Source organism: Fukomys damarensis, unplaced genomic scaffold (assembly GCF_012274545.1).
Source record: "Fukomys damarensis isolate Sample0158 unplaced genomic scaffold, DMR_v1.0_HiC HiC_scaffold_6, whole genome shotgun sequence".
Classification (NCBI taxonomy): domain Eukaryota; kingdom Metazoa; phylum Chordata; class Mammalia; order Rodentia; family Bathyergidae; genus Fukomys; species Fukomys damarensis.
Genome location: NW_022900918.1, coordinates 10,617,172 through 10,643,116, shown reverse-complemented (window position 1 = coordinate 10,643,116; position 25,945 = coordinate 10,617,172). Strand labels below are relative to the sequence as shown.

Sequence of the window (25,945 nt, the reverse complement as noted above, 5' to 3'; positions counted from 1 at the left end):
GGAGCCCTCGCCTCACCTTTCCCCACAGGGCTCTCTGAATGGCTTCAGTAGGGCTCATGAAGCTGAGTCAGGAACTGAATGGGTAACTCTTCACCCTCATTCCTGCGCTGCCTGCTCTCAGAGGGGCTGTGCCACGCCCACCAAGAGTATCCAGATCCCCACACTCCTGGAGCTTTCACCCACCCACATTGAAAATCTCAGTATGCTGCCAAGCCATCTTTGCTTGAACCATACTGGGACTTCACACCCCCTTTGTCATTCGGGTGGGCCCCACGATTTTCTCTAAATCTCCGTCCCTTGAAGTACATGTTACGTCCAGTCCCCTAGAATTCCAGGACGTGCTTTATAATCATTGTCTTCTCTATTTCTCTGATCTGCTGTCTTTTTTGAACCCTTCATCCCCACCTGTTTTTTTCAGAAGACTGGCCATTTTCACTTTTCTCCCATCTGCTATTAAAAAGAGCGGCTGAGGACGTGGGTGAGCAGGAATGACTCAGCCATGTCTTCAGACCATCGGAACCTTATTCCTGTACTGAAATTTCCACTCCCCATTCATTTTCTTTCTCTTGTCTTACTGCCTTTGTAGCACACTGAATACAGCACACCACATTCTGGTGCTGCCAGCCCACCTTACCTGCCCTCTTCTGTTGGCTACTCCTCTTTGTCCTCGGGTGTCTTGAGTTCTGGGAAGCCTTTGCTGGCAAGTCCTACACCCATTTTTCCCCAAGACTGAGACAGATGTTTCTGCCCATGGACAGATGTGGCCTCCACGGCAGCTCACTGTCGTATTCTCGTCTCGGTGGACTCGATGGCCTTCGGAGAGAGAGCACCTACTGCCACGCCTGCCGCCTCGGTTTACTGGGCTCTGGCTCCACTACTGAGCCTGAAGAGATGCTGAATGAACATTTATTAAACAAAAAGAATGCATTTATCCTCATGGTAAGATTAAATAGGATATTATATATTAAAACTTTAGGTTTTCTAGTAGATTTGAGACCTTCAGGCGGCCATGACAACACACTAAAGATATTCATGAAGAAGAAGGACTTCCAGAACTGCTTCCCAAAGAAGCAGGAATTATAGGATAAATGTGCCCAAAGAAAGGGGGAATATTTTGAGGGAATGAATGGCAATTGGCCTTTACTGTAATAAATCTTCTTTTGAAATTTAACCTTTCACGGTAGTTTTCCTTCACACCTCGTATTTTAGAATTTGCTGCCATTTCAGGTGAAAGTTTGTTGAGAACTAATAAAATAAAAAGTTGAGAACTATGCAATACTATAAATTACTCAAATGAGCTTTAATTTTCTTTCTATTTTTGGAACCGGGGATCAAACTCAGGACCTGGCGCCTGCAAGATAGGCGGTGGCACCACTAAGCTAAATCTCCAGCCCTGAGCTTTAGTTTTCTTTGTGACTATAAAGCTAAAATCTCAAACTTGCCAAAAAACTTTCTTTAATTCTAATACAAATTCCTTTTCACCAAGAATAATGAGAAATCAATTTTAATCTATCTGAGGTTCCATCCTTTCCTCACCCTGCCTTAGGATTTGGAAAAGGACTTTTGGTCTGAGATATAATTTCTTCATTCAAGAAATATTCATTGTGCACTTATTACGTGACAGACACTGTTTTAGACTATGGTCTATAGAACAAGCACAACAAACAAGTAGAACAAAGTTTGTGTTTTTACAAATATATATATTTGCATACATATGTTTACAAATATATATATATTTGCATGCTGTTAGGTAGTAATAATTACTATTACACATGTGGGAAAAATAGTCCCACATGTGTAGAAACAGGAAATCCTAACTGAGGGCTACTCTTTCAAATTGAGTGGTTAATACAAGCCTCCCTGACATGGTGGCATTTGATGCACAGGGTAGGGGCATTCACCGAAAGGTTAAATATTCATCTGTAAATGGAAAAGGAAAAGGAAAATAAGACTGAGCCCCAAGATTTTCTAGATAGCATAGAAGACGAAGTTTCACTAAAGACTGAAGAAGACATCAGGAAGATAGGAAGGGAATCAGAAGATGCGGAGGATGAGAAACTGTTGGAGAAAACGCCCCACGAAGAAGGAAGTGACAAGGACAGTCAGTGCTGCTGATACTTGGGGTATGGTGAGGACTGACTGAGCCATCTGTCGAAGGTTGTGCTCCTTGAGATTGCAGCTGTCCCCTCTAGCCCTCTGCCGTCAGTACCCTGGTCTCTCTCCATAGGGTCCTATTTTATGTACTGATCCTAGGAGCCAGAAATGTGCTGCTCTTAGAAGCAATTCACTTCTTCCAAGCCATGTTGGAGTCTAGAGTATAGCCAGGCTAAGACCCTAACGACTAGGGCATAGGAGGAAACCATTCCTAGAGTTCGGAGACCTCTTCTGTTTTAAGAGCCTGGGTCTTGTCTCCAGGTTATCTAAATACCCTCCCGCAGACTCTGCCATTTCCCACATGCCTCGAGAGCGGGAGGGAACAAAGCTCAGGTCCTCATTTCTCCTTTCCTTCCCAATTCTATTCTTCCTCTCCAAATCAGGATTTCTTTTTAAGGCGAGAATAATGACATAGAGTAGAACCTTGTTATGTAGTCTTTCTGACATGGTGTTTAAACCCTCGATTCTCTTCATTTCCCCTGGAGACTAGATTTTATTCAAAACCAATTATTTCTTAAACTTTCTCCTAACTACTTTCCCTGACACAAGTTGTTCTTGAATACCAAAAAGGGTTAGAGGATAACAGAAAATACTGGCAGTTAGTTTTATTTTTGCCTCATTTTCTTTACCTTTGTTTTTTCCACGGGCATTCTTCATCTGTCTAATCTGCAGTTGGGAACATGTATTTTACTCGAAGAGAAGGAATCCTTCTCTTTCTTTCAATGCTCCTCCAATGAAGAAAAATTTTGATTTGGAATTGTCTGCTCTCAAGGCATTGGATAGAAAATATCTTTTACAGGACAAGCATTACTTGACTTATCCACATGTCCCTCATCTGCTCTTCCAGGCCAGAGCCAGTCTTCACTTTTGAGAGACAGCTCCTGTGACCTCACTTTAGTTCCGGCTCTCTCTCCTTCCACATCTTCTCTTCCACACAATTGGTAGTCAGACTTCTGCTTCTTCCCAGCCCAGGCCAGCACGGTCTTAAACTCTAGAAGCAAACATGCCCTTTTATATTCTGCTTTTTTCTTGTTGTTGTTGTTCTGATTTCATTTTCCCTGATGCAACAGAAGCGCATGATTCTCACCTCCCCTACTATTAACCAAGTAGAGCTGAGTTTTGGCTCAGTGTGGCAAAGGTGGAAAAATGCAAAAATCAAAATCACTTTTATAGCCTGCTTTAACCCAAACCTTCTTATGTTAATAAAAATTGAGGTGTGCTTTATGTAACATAATATTTACCATTTTAAAGCACATAACCCAATAGTTTTTAGTGTATTGACTGTTTATACAACAACTGCTACTAATTCTAGAACATTTCCCACATTCCAAAGAGAAACTCCGGATCCAGTAGCAGTTGCTTTTCAATTCTTCTACTTCATAGCCTCTGACAAGGACAAATCTACTTTATGTGTCTGTAAATTTGCCCATTCTGCTCTTTAATCATCTAGTGTGTGGCCTTCTGTGTCTGCCTTCTTTCACTTAGCATCATGCTCATGCCTAACTAGTTTAGGGGAAAGGAGTCCTCTGCATTACCGTGCCCAGCTCATTAGGGGTCAGCACTCAAAGACAGAGGTTAGAACTCAGTCCCCTGAAGTATAGTGCAGTGCCTTTCACTTTGCTTCACTTTTCTCCATCAGCACCAAGAGACCTGCAGTGGAGGACAGCTGGGACCAGCTGAGTATTTGGGTATCCTAGGACATCCTGGCCACAATTCTTTTTTTGTTTGTTTTTGTTTTTGTGGTACCAGGGATCAAACTTGGGCCCTTGTGCTTGCAAGGCAGGCAGTGGAACCATTGAGCCAAATCCCCGGCTTGGCCACAATTCTTAATACTTCTTTTGCTAATAACAGCATCCACAGGATACCCCAGACTCATAGAAACAAAGTCCTCTGTGCTTCTTGTGGAAAGCAAATTTTAACTTCTACTTTTTAAAAAATGAGATAATCTTGTCTATTTTGTGTCATTCTGCCCCAATAAGATTATCTCATCCTCTTAAATCTTAGTCGTTTCTCAATATTAAAAATAAGTCAGTATAGCAGCATGTTTGAAAAATATACTCCTTATTACTTTTATCTTATATAATTGATTTTTTCTTGTGTCTAAATCCTCTATGATGTTTACAATGATGAAATCACCCAATAGTACATTTTCCAGCTCATATTCCCACCACTAAGTGATGCAGAACTGTAACAGTGATAAAGACTAATATTTTAGCTGAGCGGTGTGGCACACGCCTATAATCCCAGCACTTGGGAGGCTGAGGCAAGAGGATCACTGTGAGTTCGAGACCAGCCTGGGCTACATAGTGAGTTCCAGGTCAGTCTCAACAACATAGTGAGACCCTGTCTCAAAAAATCAAACAAACAAAAAGAGCAACATTTTATATTCATGGGCTATTTTTCAAAACTACTTCCACCAATAGACCTAATTAAGCTCTCCCAAAAGATCATTTAAAAAAGAGCAATAATTCAGATAACCAGTCTCATTTAAGTGTCCCATTTAACCTTGGGGTATAGCACTGTTTTCTAAAATTTTCTATTCTTTTCTCCCTCCTGTCATTCCAAGAGACAGCACCTGATTAGAAAAACAAACAAATGAACAACAAAATTAAAAACAAAAACAAAATCCACCTGAGTTGGAGAAAGTTGATTGGCTTTGTGTCTTGACCAGTTCATGATTTTGGACAAGTTAATTAATACCTTCGAACCTCAGCATCCTCACGTGTGAAACAAGGAATTTAATTCCTCCTCCTGGGTATGAGGGATATACCAGTATTTGTAAAAGAAGAAGCAAATGCATTTCATGCTAGGCACTCAGTCAATCGTGTTCTCCACTCTTCCTTACTGCCATGGACCGAGTCCCTCAAAGAGACCACCCTGACTGCTATTGAGAAGTTAAGTCCCAGGAGAGCCCTCAGAGAAAGCCCAGCTCTATTAGCACAGCCTCTTTGGGAACTCTGGTGTCTCTTACCATGATCCATCTGCTGTCCTCCCTGCCTCTTGTTGAATATGAGTCATGCCAACCACATGTGCCATTTCTCTGCCGACTTCCTCCCCTGTAAGCAGCACTCCCCAGGCCCACATGTGCAGAGCCAATGCAGTCCCCCAATCCTGCTGCACCCTTTGCTGTGACCCTCTGCATAGGTGGGCCTCAACCTCCCTGCCTACTCCTGAATCTTCACATGAGACAGTTCCTACAGCAACCACAAAAGACAGGACAAAACATCAACATGGTATTTCTTTTCTCCTCTTATACAAGCTTCCCCTTCCCATATCCCACCTCAATATATTTCTTCCATCTTTAAAGTTTTCTTTTGCAGTGGGGATAGAGAAAATGAATCTCAAGAAACAAGGGATGCTATATCCAAGTATTTCCAGAAATGCCAAATTAGCATTAAGTCTGGATACTAAAAGTAATGTTTTTGGCACTCACTGAAATTTATGTAGGTAACATGAAACAATTTCATCTTCGCATTCAAAAAGGTCCACAGATAATTCTTGCAGAATAATCTGATCTCAACACTAGACATGCCATGACCAGTCTCCTGGGAAGAGGTGTCACTGTTCCTGTAAATGTGGAGGTCAGCGTTACTAACTTGCTGACCTATGTCCCTCACTACATAATGGGATCCAAACCATAAAGAGTTTACCTTCAGCTAGGTGACTGGCATGCACCCAGGGTATGTGGTAGTTAAAAGCCCAGCTCCAGTATCAGGCTTCTGAGATTAGAAGCATTAGCTTACAGCCCATGGAGAAATTTAATAAAATGTTGGTTTTTTAAATTTATAAAATAGAATTATATTCATTACCTTTAAAGTTTCTGTGAGACTTGTGAATTACAGTCAAATCCCTAGAGCACTATAAAGCACTTAATAAGCATTAGTTATTCTTACTGTTGATAAAATTGTTATTTTTAAAATACAAGCTAGAAATTTAATTATGGCCTGAGAAGTAAAAGAATATGCATGTAATACATAAAGAAAGTTGCTGGAAACAGACTGTTGCACTCTGGTGTACATCAGAACCACCTAGAGAGCTTGTTAACACAGAATGCTGGCCCTGCCCTCAGAGTTTCTGTCTGTTCATTGCTGGGTAGGGAAAGAAAATTTGCATTTTTAACCAGGTCCCAGCTGATACTGCTGTTGCTGGTCTGGCCCCATACTTGGAGTGGCTCAAAATGTTTCTCTCTCACAGAAAGGGAGTTTGGTTTTTAGCAATGGTTGATATATAACATGGCCATATGTTCTGTATCTTTTTCTCTGAGAAAGCAGGGTTGAGATGTTGATATTTGTTTTCAGTGTTCTATGTGTGGTTGATTCTTCTTATTTGATAGATTTATGAGGTGCCATGATCTCTACTAGGTACTAGAAATAGAGCAATCAATCGGACAGGCATTTTCCTTGTACTCCTGGAGCTAGAAACAGACAGGGATGGTTGGCTTAAAGTGAATTGTTACATAAATGCAAAATTGTAGCTTCTGTTGACTAAAAGAACTTTGATTCTTATATTAACTCTGTGAGATAGATACTACAAATATTATTATTCCTACTTGAGAGCTAAGATAAAACGTATAGAATCAAACACTTTCAAGGGTTGGTAGAATTCTTAGCAATAATTTTTCTTAAACTCAATTCAATTGGGATTAAAGAAATTGCTAAAAGACACAGGGAGACCTGACCTCAAAGCTGAAATTAGACTCTTATTTGAATTTTCTTCTTACACTGATTGAAAACTAAAAACATGGCCTTGGCATTTTATAGCATACATGCTATCTACTGTATATCATACCAACTATGTTTGTAAGAAAAAAGTTTAAAAATCAGATAAAGTCAAATTTCTCAGTTCAAAAGAGAGCATGGGAGATTGTCTGTTCTTACTCTTAATTATAGGAAAAACCAAGGCCTTAAGAGGAAATGAGCTACCCATCATCCCATGTCCAGTCTCCTGATTCCCAATCTGAACTGTGGCAGTGGCATTGTGTTTTGTAACTTTATTGTATTGTCCCCTTTCCACTTCATCACAGACGCTTCTTTAACCTACACAGATTGAGTTTCTTGTACATGGTATTATAGGAAAGGAGAATTTCCAGTCAAAAAAGTTTATTCTTGGCTTTAGTGTTTCATAAGCTTAAACCTGGAATGAGACAAAAGAACAGTGCATATTGATGTAAGAGCAGTGATGTAAGATTTCTTGCCCTAGGATACCTAGAGATCACGTGGGATGGAGAAGTAATAGAAGTTCAAAAGGAAGGGGCCAAGTTTAGACAATATTGGTTTCTGGGAAGGGGCCTGTTGTGACCTGCTTCTTGTAAATCAAATACTAGGGAAAGAAGGTGCAAACGAGCCCTGGATGCAGTTGGAAAATCCTTGAGAAAAGTGGATCCGAGTCCTTAGACTTTAGAGTGGGAACAAGTCTTCAGCATTCCCAGACATCATGGCGGGGAGCAGAAGCAGTGCTGGGCAGACAGGGCTCTGACAACCTCACCAAGGTCTCTATCCTACTCTTTTACTCAGATAAAAGGGGATGATGCTATGCACCCATAGAAGACAGACAGTGGAGGGGTGGAAGGTCCATTCGAGGTCTGGGGTTGCAAAGGGCCCTTGCCCAGGCCTTGAGACATCCCAAATTTAGACCTAATCCTGTGGAGTGAAAGGAAAGGTAAAAGAGTATGCAAGACCACACTGTATTAGCTGAGATCCCATTTCCAGCCATTTTGCCAAATGGGGAATTAAATACTAAGCTCAGTTATAACAAAATATGCTAGAAAATTTTCTTTCACAAAGCTTGTGGGTGAGATTTTTTTTCCCCTGATACACATATTACTGCTTATTTGGCACAAACTTAGTTTCCCCAAGTTGCAAAATTGTTACTTTTCTAAATTTGACTTAAAAAATAATAATTTAGTCCAATAAGTTGGCATGTAAAATGTCCTTAAGTAACATTTTAGGAAACATGGCAACTCCTTTTTTAAATGAAAAACTGTTGTGAAGAACAATTTATATCTTAAAATATTTTAATGTAAAACTTGTGTTGGTGTTACATTTTGAATTTGAAGACCAACTCAGCCCCCATACATTCCCTTCTCACATCCTGTGTGAGGAAGTTTCCAGAAACTACTGCAGCGAGGGCCTCCAGAGAAGACCTCCCAGATTCCTCTGGGACACACCCCCTGCTCAATGTCAGCAGAACACATTATCATTTTCTTACTGTCATCCAAACTGTCTTTCCCACTTTTGTTAGTCTTATTATTTACACATTTCAGATGTCCTTTATTTGTTCCTTGCAATTCATTTTCAACCAGTATTTATGCATGCCCTTAAGAGTCACCATTTGTATAGGTCTCTTTTTAAAAACTGGACTGTGGGTCTAGCCCTTTTCTTATGTGTGTGGGATATCGGGAAGCAACACATATTTAGAAGCTTTGGTATTTCTCTAGTTTCTATTGTCTCCTGGCTGTGGGTTTTTAGTCAAATCACTTAGCTTCTGTACCTCTCAGTTTCCTCATTTATAAAATGAAGATAATGACAGTTCCTACCTTGCAGAGTGGGAGGATTAAGTATAATTCATGTAAAATTCTCATCACAGCTTGTGGCAAATATTTATTGTTCAAGAAATGTTAACTATTACTATTATTTGACCTGGAATGAGAGATTTGCCACATCTCCTATCTTCCTTTCCAGTGATTTTCTTTTCTCTTTTTTTGTGCTATTATTCCTTAAATGGTTGTTGAATATATTCAGAATACAGTGTTTACCATTTGCTTTGAGCTTTCAGTGCTATAAACTTTAATGAAATCCATACCGTGCACCAGATACCACAGCGGTGAGACAACAGAATGGATAAAGTGTCATCTCTTTTCTTCATCTTACAGTGTAGGAGAGACTTAGTCAATCATGTTACCTTTGCACATGAGGCGTAGGAGGGGGCATTGAGGGACAGTGATTGAAGGCTCCCTGGAGCAGGCAACTGGAAACCTAAGCCACATGGGAGAGTCAGTCAATGAAGGGTGGGGGCAGGCCCTTCCAGGCAGGGGAAGAGGCTGGAACACAGGAAGAAACAACATGGAGTCATAATATGTGTGTTGGGGGAAACATCTGTCTGCCACTGGTGGGGTTCAAAGCAAGAGTTCAATCAGAGGTCGAGCAGATTATATCTAAATAGAAGTTATAAATCAAGTTAACAAACTATTACATAAAGCAAATTTTATCCTCCTATCTTGACAAATATACCTTTATAATATTCTGGCAGGTTGGAATTATAATGTGGAATTTTAGAATTTGTTGGAATTCCAGGCTAGAAATGTAATAGGAGGTGACAAAGCTAAGGAATAAGGCAGAGAAGCAGGTACAAAGGCTGGAAAGCTAGATGGGAGCCACACAAGGGTCACTGCTGCATGGAGAGAAGGTGAGTTTGAATCTGATGGATATGTGGACTCTTTGAAAGCTTGTATACAAGGAGATGTCATGATTAAACTTTTTAAAAAAATGAATTATTTACAGTTCGGAGAACAGATTGAGGGTTAAGAGTCAAAACAGGAAAAGAGGAATGAGTTTTGGAACAATCCAAGGAGAGATGAAGTTAAATTCTGAGGAGATGAGAAGGTAGGATCAGTATATATTTTGAAGTTAGGATTAGCAGGAATTATTGATCATTTAGAGATGGCAAGAGAGATTGTACAGGATGGGATATGGGAAGGACAAGAAGTTGATTCCATTGTTTTGGTTTGGTGGTTGTGCATTAGTTTTCTTTTATTGTTGTAAAAATTACAACAAATTTAGCAGCTTAAAATAACACCAGTTTATTTTTTGCAGTTCTTCTCATCTGAATCTCCTGCTTAGAGTTTCTCGAAGTTACACTCAGGTGTTGGCAAGGCTCCATCCCCTCTGTGGAAGATATGTAAGTAAATTTGCTTCCAAGTTCATTCAGGATGTGAGGTAAATTCAATTCTCTGGATTTGCAGTACTAAGTCTCTCTTTCCTTACTGTTAAATGGGAGCAAGCCTTTGTTCTTAGAGACAGCATGCATTCCTTCCTATTCCTTCTGTGTGGAACTTTCTAGCAATGGAGGCTAAGCTCCTTTCCCGTGTCAAAGCTCTCCTTTCTGTTGATCTTTCTGCTTCATCTCTCTTCCGCATTCCTTTTCTGCCTTCCTATTCTGTAACCAGAGAATAGTTTCTACATATAAGGATTATAGGTGATTAGACTGGGCCTATACAAGTAATCCAGGAAAATCTCCCCATTTCAAGGTACTTAATTTCTTTGCTGTGTTTTGCAATATATTCATGGGTTTCAAGGATTAGAGCATAGACATGTGGGGGGGCATTCTGCCTGCCAAGGACTGTAAAAGCTTTCTGTAATGATATAGTCTGAACAGTCTTCTCAGTCCACAGATGTCCATTGTCTGAGATCAATCAACAGATTGGTGACATAAGTTGGGTGAGAATCCAGCCTTCCTAATTTCTAGTCCCGGCCATCCATGATCATACTACAAATAACACCTAATTCTACCTGCTATAATTCTACCCATTGCCCTATATTGAATCTTTTATTTATTTTCTTCATTGAATCTATGAGACCCTTAAACAATGTTACTAGGTTACTTATCGGTGCCCTTTCCTCACAAGTATATAGATTCCTCCTTACACATAGAACAGAGATGTATACAGCTTCATGTATAGTGGGATCTTGTTAGTGAGAAGCTGCTCATGCCTATTAAGTATAGACATTAACACGTCTGGCTGGTGGTGATGTCTGGAACGCCTATGGTTTTGATGAACTTTCATATGTTTTACAGCTCCAGGGAATTTTTTACAAGCAAAATTTAGACGCCATTTTTAAAATCAGTTAGTTTTTAAAGTAATCTTAATCTTGTCTGGGATTGTAGTTTGTCATGGTTTAGATCTAGAATGTCCCCCCAAAACTCTCATGCACACAGAAACAGAACCTTTAGAAGATGAGGGGATCATTGGGGTGCTACACTCATCAGTGAATTCATCTTCCAATGAGTACAGCAGCTGAATCTGCTGTTAAGAGGTAGGGCCTGGTTAGAGGTGGGTCATTTGGGGTGTGGCCTAGAAGGGTATATCTTCTTCCCTGGCTTCTCCCCTCATTTTCTGCTTCCAGGCCACCATGATGGGAGCAGCTGTTCTCTGCCCAGCCTTTCCCCATCACAGCTTTCCCTCTTGGAGCCGGTCAGCTATGGACTGAATCCTCTAAAAAGCCATGAGACAGGGCTGGGGATTTAGCTCAGTGGTTCTGCCTGCCTAGCAAGCACAAGGTCCCAAATTTGATCCCTGGTACACAATAAACCTCTCCTCCTCCTTAAAGTTGTGGGTGGTGGGTATTTTGTCCCAGCAACGAGAAAGTGACAAAGACAAGTTCTAGTGCCAGGGAAGTGGGGTTGTTGCTCTGTGTTGTGGCTTCCATCTAGATGTCCTCCAGAAGCTTCATGCACTCATAGGTGGGGATTTAAGGAGATGATTGGATCATAGAGTTGTGATACTCATCGGTGGGTTAGTCTAGTTATGGATTTATAAGTGTGATGTGGGGAGGTGGACCCTAGTTCAAGGTGGGTCACTGGGGGCATGATATCGAGGAATGACCATCCTCCAGATCTTCTCTGGATCTCACTCTCTGCTTCCTGCCTCCATGCCATGAAAGCACTTTTCCTTTGTGGTGCCCTCTGCCATTCTACCCTACTTTGGAGCTGGCAGACTATGGACTGAGGCCTCTACAAGCTCTGAGCCAAAATAAACCTTTACTCCTCAGAGCTGTGTGTCAGGAATTGTATCTCAATGATGACAAAGTAAGTAAGACACCATGATATACCAGATTGTGGAGTTTAGAAATTCTGGAACTTGTAGGACAACTCTGGAAAAGTTTGGTGAAACTAGCTAGAGAAACACTAGAATGCTTGATGGGAGGTTCTAGTCAGAGCTGAGAAGACCAGAATGCTGATAGAAATATGGACAGAAAAGAGTTGGCTCAGTATATTTCAGTTAGGAACAAGGATTTCATTGGCAATTGGATGCTAGACAATATGCATTAGGCTATGGTAGAAAATTTGTCTGCATTTTGCCCATGTCCTTAGTCTTCGCAGGAGACTGAGATTAAGGTTAGCAAGATTAAAGGCAGCAGACTAATGAATCTGGTGGAAGAAATTTCAAGGCAGACCAATATTCAGGCTGTGGCATTGGTACTGATGGCAACTTTTAGCCAGAATTGTAGTGAAAAATCAATTGCAATTATCAGAGCCAAAAGAGAAAAGAAGTTTGGAATTCAGCCACAAAGGAAGTTCCTGCAAAGTTAGAGCAAAGGAAAACATGGTTGTTAAAGACATAGGAAAATTGCCTTGAGAGCGTCTTAGAAATAAGTAAAGCCTGATCCTTTCCTGGCTTAACAGTATAGAAAGGTAAAAGTAGACTCTTTTGAAAGACTTTATATAAAAAGAGAGTCCCAGGGTGTTGGGTATTCTGTTCCAGTGACAAAAAAGTAAGACATAGTTGCAGGACATTTTCCTGTTTCCTTCTTTTAGCTTCAAATTTCTTCCCAGTAGCTTCTTAGTCTATAGAGATGCCTTGCTGGTGTGTCCCTAGAAAGATGACACCAAAAAGTCAATCATGGCAAGCTTGCCATTAATAACCTATGGAACTAATTCACTAATCGATTTTATTGTAAACTGGTAGGTTGGTCAGCTTTGCATCATTACAACAAAATACTTGAGGCAGCTAACTTGTAAAGAGAGATCTTTTATGTAACTCACACTTTTGAAAGCTCAAAGTCCACGGGTGGTGGTTTGGCCTTTGGTTAGGATGGGGGTTAGTGGCACATGGTGGGAATATGTAGGATCAAATTATTGCATTTCTAACAGGAGCAGAAAGAAGAATAGATGGGGACAGCCTTGTTACTTCTAAAATATTTGTTGTGGTTGTTGCTGTTGTTGAAATAAGGTCTTTCTAACTTCCTAAATTCCCTGGGCTGGGCTTGAATTTGTGATCTTTCTGCTTCATCCGCTCAAAGTGCTGGGATTACAGGTACATACCACAGCCTTGATACTCTTGTGATGATCCTCTTGTAAGAACACAGAAGTGCTTGTGAACTACCATGGGCTCTCATGAAAACTTCCTAGGTCCCCACTGACCTTTGGAGCTCCTGTGAGGCCCTGTCTCCAAAAGGTTCCAACACCTCCCAACAGCACTCCCTGGGGCCACACCTTTAATCACAATGTTCCAATGGGGGACACCCAGACCACAGGACTTGGTAAAGTAATCACATATAGGAAAAAGGGAGTTGGATATCACAACACCCCTCTATATCCTTACAGTTATATCACTATTTTTGTTGTTCCTACTTTCAGATGGCCTCTGGCATGTCGACTGTGATCACAATAGAAACAGGAAGTGTGATTTATTCTCACTTTTCATGCATAACTATTCAAACTTTCTGAAATTTCACATTTAAAATATTCAGAACTGTTATAACTTCTTTAATCCTTGTTTTGGTTCTTTGAGTCATAAGATACAATGTCAATCATAATATGAAAAGGATGTCGTTACTTGGCCCCAATTTATGGCAATATGTAAATAAAAGTTTTTTTCTGCCTTCACTATGTAAATCTTGCTTATCCATATTCTATTTCAGCAGAAATCTCTGATTAAAAAGACATTTAAAGAGTGTATTAATTAGTTTCCTAAATACTTAAAATTTTCTTTTGGGAAGATCATGAAGCTTTTCCTATTCTTTGTATATTGTCAAAAAGTTACTATTTGGAAATTTTACTTTAAACCAGTATTTACAGCTCATCACAACATACGTCAAGACAGACTTTCTTTTATCCACCTTCAGGGCTATGGGCCCAGCTCTGGAATGGGATTCATAATAAAAATATCCCTTTGGGAAATTTAATATACAGCTTCTTTATAGATAATTTGATTCCTTTCAATATTTCTATTGAATAGGTAATATGTACATATAAAGATACACATGTGTTCCTTTTAGAGCTGTAATGGACAGTTTTTTTAACTCATGACAAATCATCCTCTGTAACCTCTGCAGCACATAGGTAAGGAGACAAGAGCGTAAACATATTATGACTGCAGAAACACATATAACTCCCCTAAAACCCAGTTTAGCATACTACCAGTTATCAATCACTATTTGTCATACTATATTTTTTCTATTTTATGGTTTTTCTTATACTCATGAAAGATCAGAGATTCTGAGGAAAATTAGACTAGGTTTAAAAAGCCACTGAGGGCCAGGGGTTTAGCTCAGTGGTGCCACCACCTGCCTCGCAAGCACAAGGTCCCAAGTTCTATCCCCTGTACCAAAACACTAAAGCAAAAACAAAAACAAGTCATTGAAACCTACAGAATTGGTTAAGTGATGAAATATTTTACCCCACTGATAAGAAAATCGGGATAAATTATTCTGAATCAATTCATATTTTAGGAGTGTTTTCAAATATTTAAAATAGTACTTGATTATATTATTAGAAAGTAATATTAATAACTGCACAGTTACAGGAATCATTTTCAAAAAGGCAAATATGAGTTGTGTACTGTCTGTAAAGGAGAGATACGTAACTGAATGCAGTATAACAACTGTAACTGGGTGTGGTGGTTCATGCCTATATCTGAACTCTTAAGGAGGATTGCTTGAGCCTATGAGTTCAAGGCCAGCCTGGGAAACATAGTAAGACGCCATCTCAAAATAGATAAATGAAATAAAAATACATTAATAAAACTAAAACAAACAAGTGAAAGATTAAGACCTACATCTTTCACACTTTCATATGCAATTCTGAAATTTTAGACTTGAAAAATGAGCTGATTTAGAGGCGAGGAAGCCTAGAAAGAGAAATGAGTTTGGATTGGCTCTTGGAAAGTAAGAGATTCCTGGGTTGTGGTTTCTGAAAATTGCTGATAGCCATGAGTGATCAGGAGATGGAGAGTGAGGGGAATACAGACACTGAGACTTGGTCTGTGAGCTTTGCCATCCCCAAATTCAACATATTTCAACAGTAAAGGACAGTTAGCAGCCTTCTATTTCAAGATTCATAAAACAAAGAGGCAAATGGGTACAATCCATGCTGGCAACAGCATTATGGATGGGCACAAAAGAACAAAGATAATGAAGTACCCCCACACCCATGGCTGTTAGTGTGCGTTAGGGTTCACATCAAGAATGGCTCTCCAAAGCCTCATTTGCTCAGAGGCGGGGCTTGTGGAAGGTAAATGGGCCATGGCGGTGCAATGGATTCAACCACTCGTGAGTTCAGCAGCTGAGAGCACTTTTGGAAGGTGAGGCCTGGTCTGAAGAGAGGAGTCACCGGGTGTATGAGTTGGAAGCGTTGTCTCTCCAGCCTCAGCTCTTTTTCCTGGCCACTGTATCCTGAGAAGCTTTCCTCCACTAGCCCCTTCTACTGCAGGGACAGATTAGAGGGATGTAGGCAGGGACTCAGGGCAAGGTCTGGATGGCTGACAATGTTATAAATGTCACATGATTATCTGTGTGCCACATTCTTGAAAATAAATATATCCTACTGTATCCTTATGAAGATGTCACGCACACTGAATGCTTAAAATATACTTAACTGACCTTGTTCCCTTCCTAGAAGCAAAGGCTAAATCCCTGACTGGCCTGACCTAAACCAATCAGAAAGCCAGTTTACCCTTGTAAGTATGGCTAGGCTCAAACTCACTGTGCATTCTAAACTGGATGCCTCCCTATGTTGTGGCACCACTCCCTACCAAGATCTGTTCTCCCCTGCTTCCTCTGTCTTTGCCATATTTTAAATAAACGTTCATTTTCCTCTATACCAGTCTTGTCTTTCCCATTTCCTTCTAAGAGCTGCACTCCTTATTCTTCACCAAAGTGAGGGCAAGGACCCAAAGAAAGGCAGAGGATCCTTACTGGGGATGCCTAGCCCCCTTTCTCAGAGAAGCTGGCCACAGCACCACCATTTCAGTCCTCTCCTGCAGCCAGCTGACTGTAGACTAAATTCTCTAAAAAATGGTGAGCTTAAAATAAAACTTCTTCTGTTTTAAATTGTGGTTGCAAGAATTGCATCTCAGCAACAAGAAAATGACTGAGACAGTGTACATCCCTCATGCTGTTTTCTGACATAGATTTTCACTGGGGACGTACAAGGGTAAGGCCTCACCACTCTGCAGGAGTGGATGTAGTGTAAAAGACAAGATTATTCATCCTGCCCATCACTAGGAAGAAACAGACCTCCAGACAGGAAACTAGTCCAGGAAACCAAGTACTGAGTATCAGTTAATGAGAGATCTTGGTCAGAATTTGGAAGGATTTAGGCATCTATGTCTGTGTTCCCACTACTAGGAAATCCCTTACCTTTAATAACTCCAATTCTTTGGGTCTTGGAGTAAAAGTAAATAAAAATCATCCTGGGTTGCAGACAGAGGTGTTTTGCTTTGTTTTGTTTTTTAACTTAATTATGTCTTTGTATAAGAGTGGGCCATCAATGTTTCAAAAATACTTCTACAGAACTTCGCTTATCTCTCTTGATCTCTCTGTCTCTCTCTGTATGTACATACGGGCAGTATGTGTGCATAAAGCAAGCCTTCTTCCACTTTATCATTTTCTTATTTATTTTCAGTTTCTTATTCACCTTGTTGCTAATTTAGCCTACATCTCACAATAAGTACCATGTGTGTTATCATCTGAGATAACAAAGCAACGTTTATCCCCAATTTGGCATCAGAGATCTACATTATCTCTTTTCTTGCGAACTTTTGTATCTTATCAAACAGAACCCATGTCCTTGAACATTGAAAAGGATTACAGATAAATCTTTACTTGAATATCTTTGTAATAAAAGTGTTTTCCAGATGTGCCTGTCTCTTTGTGCACCATCTTGGCAGATCAGATTAATATAAAAGTTGCATTTCTTTTACATGCCAACTAAGTGAAATATGAAGATAAAACATTCTAAGAAAAGAGTGTAGCTTTTCATTATTCAAAAGGTAAGTGCAAGCAGTATGGAAACCACTTGTGATACAGTGAGAGATCTTTCTGAAGAGCATAAGGAGAGAGAAACGAATTCAGTTTCCTGCTTATGAAGCAGGTCAGCCCAGCTCCTTCAGTTGTAACAGAAGCCCACTCAGCACCATGGCACTGTGGAAAGACGTCACCATGACAGGGGATCAGAAGCTCAGCTAAAGCGCTAACGCATACCTCTCAGCTGGGGGAGATGTTCAGTATTACACGTTATAGTATTTAGAATAAGGCATTCTATATGTTTTTGTTCTTTTTTTTAGTGGTTTATTGCTAAACAAGCCTGATCATCAAGGTTAAATGCCAAAAGAGATGCCCAGAAGCCTGGGCTGTGCCATAGGCCTAATACACCTCATGTCCTGAAGAATCTGAGATTCAGTTCTGTTATGAATTAAATTGTGTTCTCTCACCCCCGAAAAAGAGATACGTTGGAGACCTGTAACACCCAGTACCTCCAAAGCGATGTTATTTACAAAGTCTTTATAAGTAACCAAGTGAACATTAGGCCATTAGGATGAACTCTAATCCAAAATGACCGGTGTTCTTATAAAATGGGGACATTTGGACATAAAAATAGACATGCAAAGAGAGACCAATGTGAAAAAACATTGGCAGAAGCTGCTCATCTGTAAGCCAAAGAAAGAAGTCCCTAAGAGACCTTTGTGTCACAGCCCTCACATTGTGCTAGCCCTTAATAGCTTTGGTTTGGACATCCAGAAAACAAAGTTGTGAGACAATGTACCTCTACTGTTTAAGCCACTGCAATTCATGAGGCTGTGCTATAACAGGCCTAGGAAATAATATACATTCCATTTAAACTTTATCTCTTTAGATAGCTTGGTTCCAAACAAAGAAGAAATTGATAATCACACTTTATTTCCCTAGAAGTTAGGATCAACTCCTGGGTCCCCACGTCCATTAAGCCAAAGAATTTTTTTCTTCTCTTTATGGATACGGTAAATTACATGGGACACTGGGGTGGGGGCTGCTATCTTGAATGGACAGATTTTGAAGAATTCTGGATTTCTCTCTTGTTACTTTTATTTCTTGGCTAAATATATTTAGGAAATTATTTGATTTTTCAAGATTCTTGTTTTTTTTAGGCAGGGTCCCTCTATGTAGTCCAGACTGGCCTTGAACTCACTACTGTACCCCAAGTTGGCCTTGAACTTGCAGCAATCCTCCTGCTTTAGCCTCCTGATCACTGGGGTTACAGGTGTGTGCCACCATGCCTGGCTTTGAGACTCTAGTCTTCCTGTCTAAAGCAGAGGTATAATTCCTTTCTAAGCTTCATTTTGGTTTAAATGAAATGTTTGTGTAATGTGCCAAACAGGTACGAGGACTTCAATGCATGTTAGTTCTGTTTCCCTTCAGTTCTAGGTTCTCCACTGACCAGATTCAACAAGCCCACAAAACATATGTCTCTGTGGCTTAAACTCTTCACCTATAATTTAGGATAATGTTGGAGCTGACTTGCACTTTGTACAGGTTTTGGAAGGATATGAGGGAGCACATGAAATGCATGTAGCACAGCTATACACAGCTGGATGTGTTGGAGCACCTGCAACTAGAGCTGTACCATGCTGGCATCACTTCAGAATTACTAGATTCCAATGGGAACAATGATCTCTACTTAACAACACACCCATCCGAGAATAAAAATGCCAACAGGCAAAATCCAACAATTTAAACAAATTAGCAATTATTTCCCTAGATGGTTATAGCCATTACCTACTCATTCAGCCAAGCTTTGTTTTCTTGTGCAAGGGACTGAGCCCAGCACCTAATGCTAGTTTAGAATACACAAGGGTGCCCTTCTTAGTAGCCTCCAAGTGACCTTTATGCAAATTTACCCTGTACAAGATAGAAGGAAAATGTCCCTGATGTAATAGATGGGGGCATCAGGGAATTTTTCCCAATTTCTATAGAAATAGGCTGTGCTCATGATCAAAGTTCCTCCTCAGTGTGTAACCAGTTTGGCTGTAAAAATGAAGATTAAATGGAATTTAATAGATCTACTATCCAAAGCAAGACCTATAAAATTATTTCTTGAGTTAGATTTCAAGTAATTATCTTAGAAAACAAATGAAAAGATCACCTGCAAATGTCAAAAACTTCTAGGCAAAATTTTTTTCTTTTGATTCAATTCTATTAAATGCTGTGGTTCCAGAATATTCACATTTTACTAATTTCCATAATAAAATTGAAATGGGAAAGATAAGAAGTAAGCAATTTTGAATAAAGTTAAAAGTGAGAAAAGAAGTTTTGGCCACTTGAGTATAACTTAACATAGTTACATGGCTTTAAATAAATTATTCTAGAAAAAATTTAAAGCCTTCTCACTTTCGTTTCAAAATGGAAATATTAACCAGAAGTATTAGATAACTACTCAGTTTTTTGTTTGGTTTCATGTATGTGAGGGCAGCTTATATTTAGGTGGGTATCGATGCAGTAGGATATTATTTCCTAAGTAAATCATGCTGCCTACATAATCATGAGCAAATATCATTGCCAAAGAATGGAGATTCTTCATGTGCAATGTTCTCTGGGTAGCTCTGTCATCTGGGGACATCAAAATGGAGGACAGGGGACTTCTTAAAAGATCCTCACATGAGAGAAGGACCCTTGTCACCTCCCATCCCCAATTAAGCATACTTTTTGTGTGGGTCAACCATGAACACAACAGACTTTTGTTCTTGTTTAAAGTCTAAAGGCAGCTTCTGTGTTTAAGATCTTCAATATGTCACTTGGTAACTTCAGCTGAAACTCTGCTTCCTTATGGAAACTTCTGCTCAGGTTACAAAGTACATGAAAACAAGAGAGCAGGAGCCGGGGGGAAATTCTACTGTATAGCTGGTTCACTTGTATAATTTCAACAATAGTGACATTGATCAGATTTATTCCTATGGGAAAGTTATAGGAGATGGAATTATTACCCAGCAGTATAGGCTGACTTCCACATCTCTATTTTTGGAATAAATACTCTTTAAGAAGTCCTTGAGGTGAATTATTAACACACGTGGAAAACCAAACAGTCAGCCAGAAGATCTGTAGGCTCAGGCAGTTGAACTGTGGCAGTTCCCTCAGTAGACCCCTCTGAGTCCCACAATGAATAATTTTCCCATAGTGCTCCAGAGCATTGCAACTCTGGTTGTCCTGGGGTTTCTACTAGTAACCTTCAGAGTGAGAGAATGATGTACTATTTGGCCAGATTTTTCTGTGATTTTTTTAAAAGGGCAATTTCATTCAAGCCCAGAAAGCATTTTCCATTATTTTTAATTAAAATGAGGGTAAGTTGTATATACGTCTAGAAAAACTATGTCTTATATAATTTTACTATCAGAGCTGCCTTATGGCATATTTTCTATAGCAAAATTTTGTTCTACAAAAGAATGTAAGTTGAGAAATAATATGAGAAAGACAAAGCTGGGCTTACAAAAATGCATACACAATAATGTCAATTTAAAAGCAATATTAAAATGAAAATAAACAATTTAAAGGGTCTCCTCACAGACTTTATAACAAACATCTTTCTACTAGCATGAAAGAGAGGTAAACCTTGAGTTTTGGGGGAAGAGCTGGAGTAGAAACTCATTGCTGCTACTTACAGGATAAGTGATCTTTGGTGGTGGGTGTTCAATCTCCTAGAGCACCTATTTACCCATCTATAAAATGAACACTGGGGTTACTGATGGTATTAAGTGAAATGATGACTATGGGGATAAATAAATGTTAGCCGCTATTATGATTCAAAAATATAGGAAATATGCATATTGGGAATGTTGCTGACTGCTCTAATAGAAATACGAAGAGTGACTAATTTTGTGAGAATACACACACATATCTCCAGTGAGGTTGTTTAAAATTCAGCTTCAGCAAACGCAAACACCTCTGCAGGATAACAGCAATGAGTCCTTTAAGGCTGAGTGAAGGTCCCAAAGGAATCCTAGGAGAGACTCATCTTAAGTAATAAACAAGGACTCAAGATACAAACTGATGTAGGAAAGGGAAAAGATATTGTGATAACCACATTATGTCTGCCTCTCAGATATTTTACCAGCTTCTAAGAGTCTTTGGCCAAAAGCATAGTGTATAAATAAAAATAACAGAAACAGATGGGATTCACTAAAATTTGCCTGGATATTAAGGATACACATCAAGAGTACAAAGCGGCATCCCTATGCTAGTAGCCTTGGCAATGAGGGATGCCTGGAGCTCTGGAGGATGGGGCTAGCCTTCCTGAGAAATCAGCTTCCTGTAGGTTAACAGCTTTGAGACAGTTGATTTTGTCACAGTTGCAGAGTGGCCACTGATGAGGGAGGCTGTGGAGAGCACCAGCACTATATCTGTCAGAACTGGTGGCAGCGTCATCAAAGGATATCTCTACAGGGACCCAGAGCAAGAGAGAAGAAACTAATGGCCGGCATCTGGCAGAAAAGAGGACTGACCGACAGAGCATGGGTGGAATTGCCCTGGGGATTCACAGCTCTCTGTACTGATGGCTGCAATGAACCCTAGAAGAAGCATTCTGTAAGAGGCTGGATCAGCCCTAGAAACCTCCAGTGAAAATCAGATTGAGTTTCATCATGTCACAAGGTCCTTTTTCTTTCTTGTAGGCAGGTCTACAAGGGAGCTACAATATAGCTCCTTTTATGACAAGGGAGCTTTCATGGTGGGTTTAAAGCCTTTGGAAAGAAGAATATAATTCAAGTTCTATTTCTGCTGGTTGCCAACCTATGTAACCTCAGCCAGCCCAGTCTCTTGAGCCTCAGTTTCCCAAAAAAAAAGTTCTCAGTGAAGTAGAAGATTGCTTTAAGAATTCATTTGAAACAATGTTTATTTTTCAGGAAAGAAAATATTGTCTTAGACATTGTTTTGAAAGTGAAAGTGATTTCTCCTTTATCTGTTATAATCTTACCTCCATCGCCACCAGATTATTGAAGCCCCTGTCTCAAAACATATCTATCTTGTGCTTTTGAGAACTAAAGTTGGAAACATTTATTTTTTATAAGAAGTAAATAATTCTGATTTTAAAGAGTCTCACAAAGAAACTTTCACTTTAAATTATGTTTGTAGCCTTTACCTGGTACAGCCAATCTCCCTTTGAAAGGAATGAAAGCATATATTTCTTTTTTTTTTTCCTCATTGAGTTTATTGGTACATTTTAAGTATACAATACAATTACATTCATTATTGGGATCTTGTACTTTTACATGACAGGTCTTGGTTCTCATTTTTTCCCCTTGTCCCTGCCCTCCCTTCACCCCCTCCTCCCCTCCTCATTTACAAACATTTTATTTCCATTTTTTTCATTTTCTCCTGTTTCCTTTCCCTTATTACCTTTCCCCTACCCTTCCCACTTTCCCTACACCTTTAGCCTTTTTTTTTCCTATTTCACATTGTCAATTATCTCATTAGAATCTTATGTACTATTATAGTTTATTCACGCCAGAGAAACTATTCAGTATTTACACATATGTGTGACTTATTTATTTCACTTAGGACTATATCCTCAATATGTATCCATTTTCCTATGAATGAATCTAATTTCTCATTCTTTATGGCTGAGTAGTATTCCATTTTATGAAAAACCACATCTTCTTTAGAAAGCATATATTTCACCTCCAATTTGTAAGTGGAAATAAAACTGTAAAAAATAAAAAATAAATGTGATAACAAAAAAGATTTCAACATCACCAACTGAATAGTCTACATTTAAAATGGAACACATAAGCACCCTTTCTCTAATATAGAATGTCAAATTTTATAACTTTCTTTAATACAGGCTTTGAAGCCATATCTAATTTTTATTTTGCAAAAGTATTAATTAATTTTTTGTTATGTTTTGTTTTTTGTTTTTTGGTACCAGGGATTGAAATCAGGACCTTGTGCTTGCAAGGCAGGCAGCAGAACCACTGAGCTAAATCCCCAGCCCTGCAAAAGTATTAATTTAAGTAAAACAGTCCAAAAATAAAAGATTTAAAAATTATGAATAAAATTTCATTTAAAACAAAACACACATTTGGATGTTGTTTCTTTTCTCTCTTCCTTAATTAATGTGAATCCTGGTATGTATGTTTAAACGTCTCCTTGTCATACCTATCTGGTCTTTGCCATCATGATGACCAAGCCTCGCCCCTATTCATTACTTCATGCTTGGCCATTGTCACATACTATTGGCCAGTTTTCCTCCAGAACCTACCTTTCTTTCTTCTTTTATGCTGGAACTTCCATAAGAACAAGAATGTTGTTCTCTGCTAGCCCCAAGCATTGGATCAGAAGCACCAGCTACATTTGTTTCAAACAATCTTTTCAAGGACATTTGTATAGCAAACAGCCTTGGAATACTGAGATGGTGCTTCTTTTCATAGTACAATTGCACAGGGTAGTTGCCTATTATAAAATATTTAGATTTTCTAAACTCAGGGTTCCTTTCTTGGAACTCAATCAGGTACATATGCTGGTATCACCCAGCCCAAGTCACATTACCCTATGGAAATGCTACTTAGGAAATGGATGCAGATATTGATATTCTAGCTACTGCCATGGTTGTTAGTCCTTCTTTGATCAAGGAGTCTCATATCTTTTGTCAAGTATTCATAAAAGTGTACAGTAGTTTAATTTGTTAGCATATAAATATGCCAACCCATCTCCATCCTTGATAATATTCAACATGATTACCATTAGAAAAAATGTGTGAAGGGGGGCAGGGGTATAGGGAAAAATGAGAACCAAGACCTGTCATGTAAAGGTACAAGATCCCAATGATGAATGTAACTGTCCTGTATACCTAAAATGTACCAATAAACTCAATAAGATTAAAAAAGAAAAAAATGTGAATTAAAACTCCATTATCTATTATCACATATCTGTTAGAATGACTAAATTAAAAAAAAATTAGATAAAGTAGCAGCTGCTGCACTAAGCCAGATCTCTAAGAGGAAAATAATGCTGCAGCTCAAAGCCATACTGGAAAACATCACCAACCCGTAGCCCCTGGGTGAGGACTTCTGCTGGTACCTGAAGATGGAATGTGCAACTGTGATGAAATGTCACAGAAGTGGCAATACTGATGGACTGACGGACAGTGTGGCACTGAAGGGAGGCCATGGAAGTGCCTCTACCGGTACATATGGCAAGCTTTGCGCGTGGGAAAATTCCACTATGATTTTGAGTAGCATCTTCAGGTCTTGTAATGATGAAGACAATGATAAGTTCAACACAGTTGTGAAGTTTGAGTGCCAGGGCCTCAAACCAGTTGATTTCCAGCCCCAGACAGGATTTGCTTCCGAGGACATGGAAGTAGGGACTGTCTTCAGTGACATTAACCAGCAGGAAAAGGACTGAACTGACTTAAAAAGGCCCAGGAGACTATGGGAATCTACAGGTCACACACTAGTTTGTGATGTGCTCAACCCTCTTCCTGCAGACTTCCTTTAAGTACTGAGAAGAGACAAAGAGCCTCAAGGAGTAGAACCACAGAGGTTGGTGTCCTTCTCCCCGTCTCTTGGCCACTGTTCAATGCCCTCACGATCCTCTTGCTGGCCTTAGTCTAAGTTCTCAGCCCACCATTAAAGCCCCTGTTCTTGCTGCACTGGTGGGTAAAGGAAGAGTAAGGGAGCAGCTCTTTCTCAGCACAAATAAGAATTCACACTGGAGGCCTCTGCCTTCTGGTACCTTCCTATGGTTTTAAGTACCTGCTGTTGATCCAGTTTGCAAAACATAAAGGAGCACACAGCTTTTAAAGGCTCCACAGTTCATGGAGGGTGGGTAGGTCAACCCAGGGGAAGAAAGCTGTGAAAGTCAGTGGCATAAAGGACAGGGAATGGTGTCATGAGTCAAGTAGTCCTGAGTCGAAATACTGCATTGATCACTTTGGTTCTTAAGTAAATGCAAGAATCTCTGCTAGCCAGTATCACTTCCCATTCCAGAGCTAAGGGACCTCAGAGGTCAGCAACCCACTCCAGGTATGTATTTGCTGTACAAAACTCCTGGACCCTGGTCATCAAGTCCCTGTTCACATGCTGTGATGGGCACTCCCAGCCCATCAGGAGAGGCTGTACATTTTCCCTTGTGCTCGGTCAGCCTCTGTGTTCCCTGAAGTTGCTTGTGCTGATCCTGATTTGCCCTCTGTGGCCACTCTCCAGGCAATACTCTGGAGTCATGAAGAGAATAATCAAGACCTGCTCGTATGTCTGGGTTCCCTGGGCCTAAAAATCCCCATATACCAGGTTAGATTATTCAGTGCACTGCTAGGCCCTGAGGATATGTGGGCCTTCACTCCGGTGAGCCCAGCATTTGTGAATCCTCTCACCACAAATCTTATTTCTCCACTGTTCTGCTGGCACCTGGAATTCTTTGGAAAAAAATTATCTGTATTTACCACTTTCTGAGAGTGGGAAAAGGTTCGCCTTCTCCCAGACTGTCTGGAAAGGAAGGAATCCTTTGACTTCAGGCAAAGCTGGCTGTGACTAGGGTGATGAGAGGTGCCTACCTTGTCCCCTTTCCAGTCTGGCAGCCACACAGTGTCCTCTAGGTCACCTGTGTCCTTTGTTCCCTGGGCTCTTCTGCACCTGACAGCAGGGCTTCAGAAGTCCTCCCTAAGCCGGCCCCCTGGCCACTATGTCCAAGGCACTGCCTGGACCAAAAGCCAGTCATACAGGAAACACTTGGAGAGAGAAATAGCCGTTTCTTGTATGTAGTCTCTGTGTCAGCCAGTTTGTGTTAAATTCAAGAAGTCACTAAAGAGCTAAAGGTTTTCTTTGTATTTT

General features: G+C 39.9%; 1 pseudogene; it reads left to right on the top strand.

Annotated features, from left to right (window-relative positions):
• Positions 1–750: 750 nt before the first annotated feature.
• LOC104861072 lies at positions 751–24,580 on the top strand (annotated as a pseudogene).
• The last annotated feature ends 1,365 nt before the right edge of the window (positions 24,581–25,945 follow it).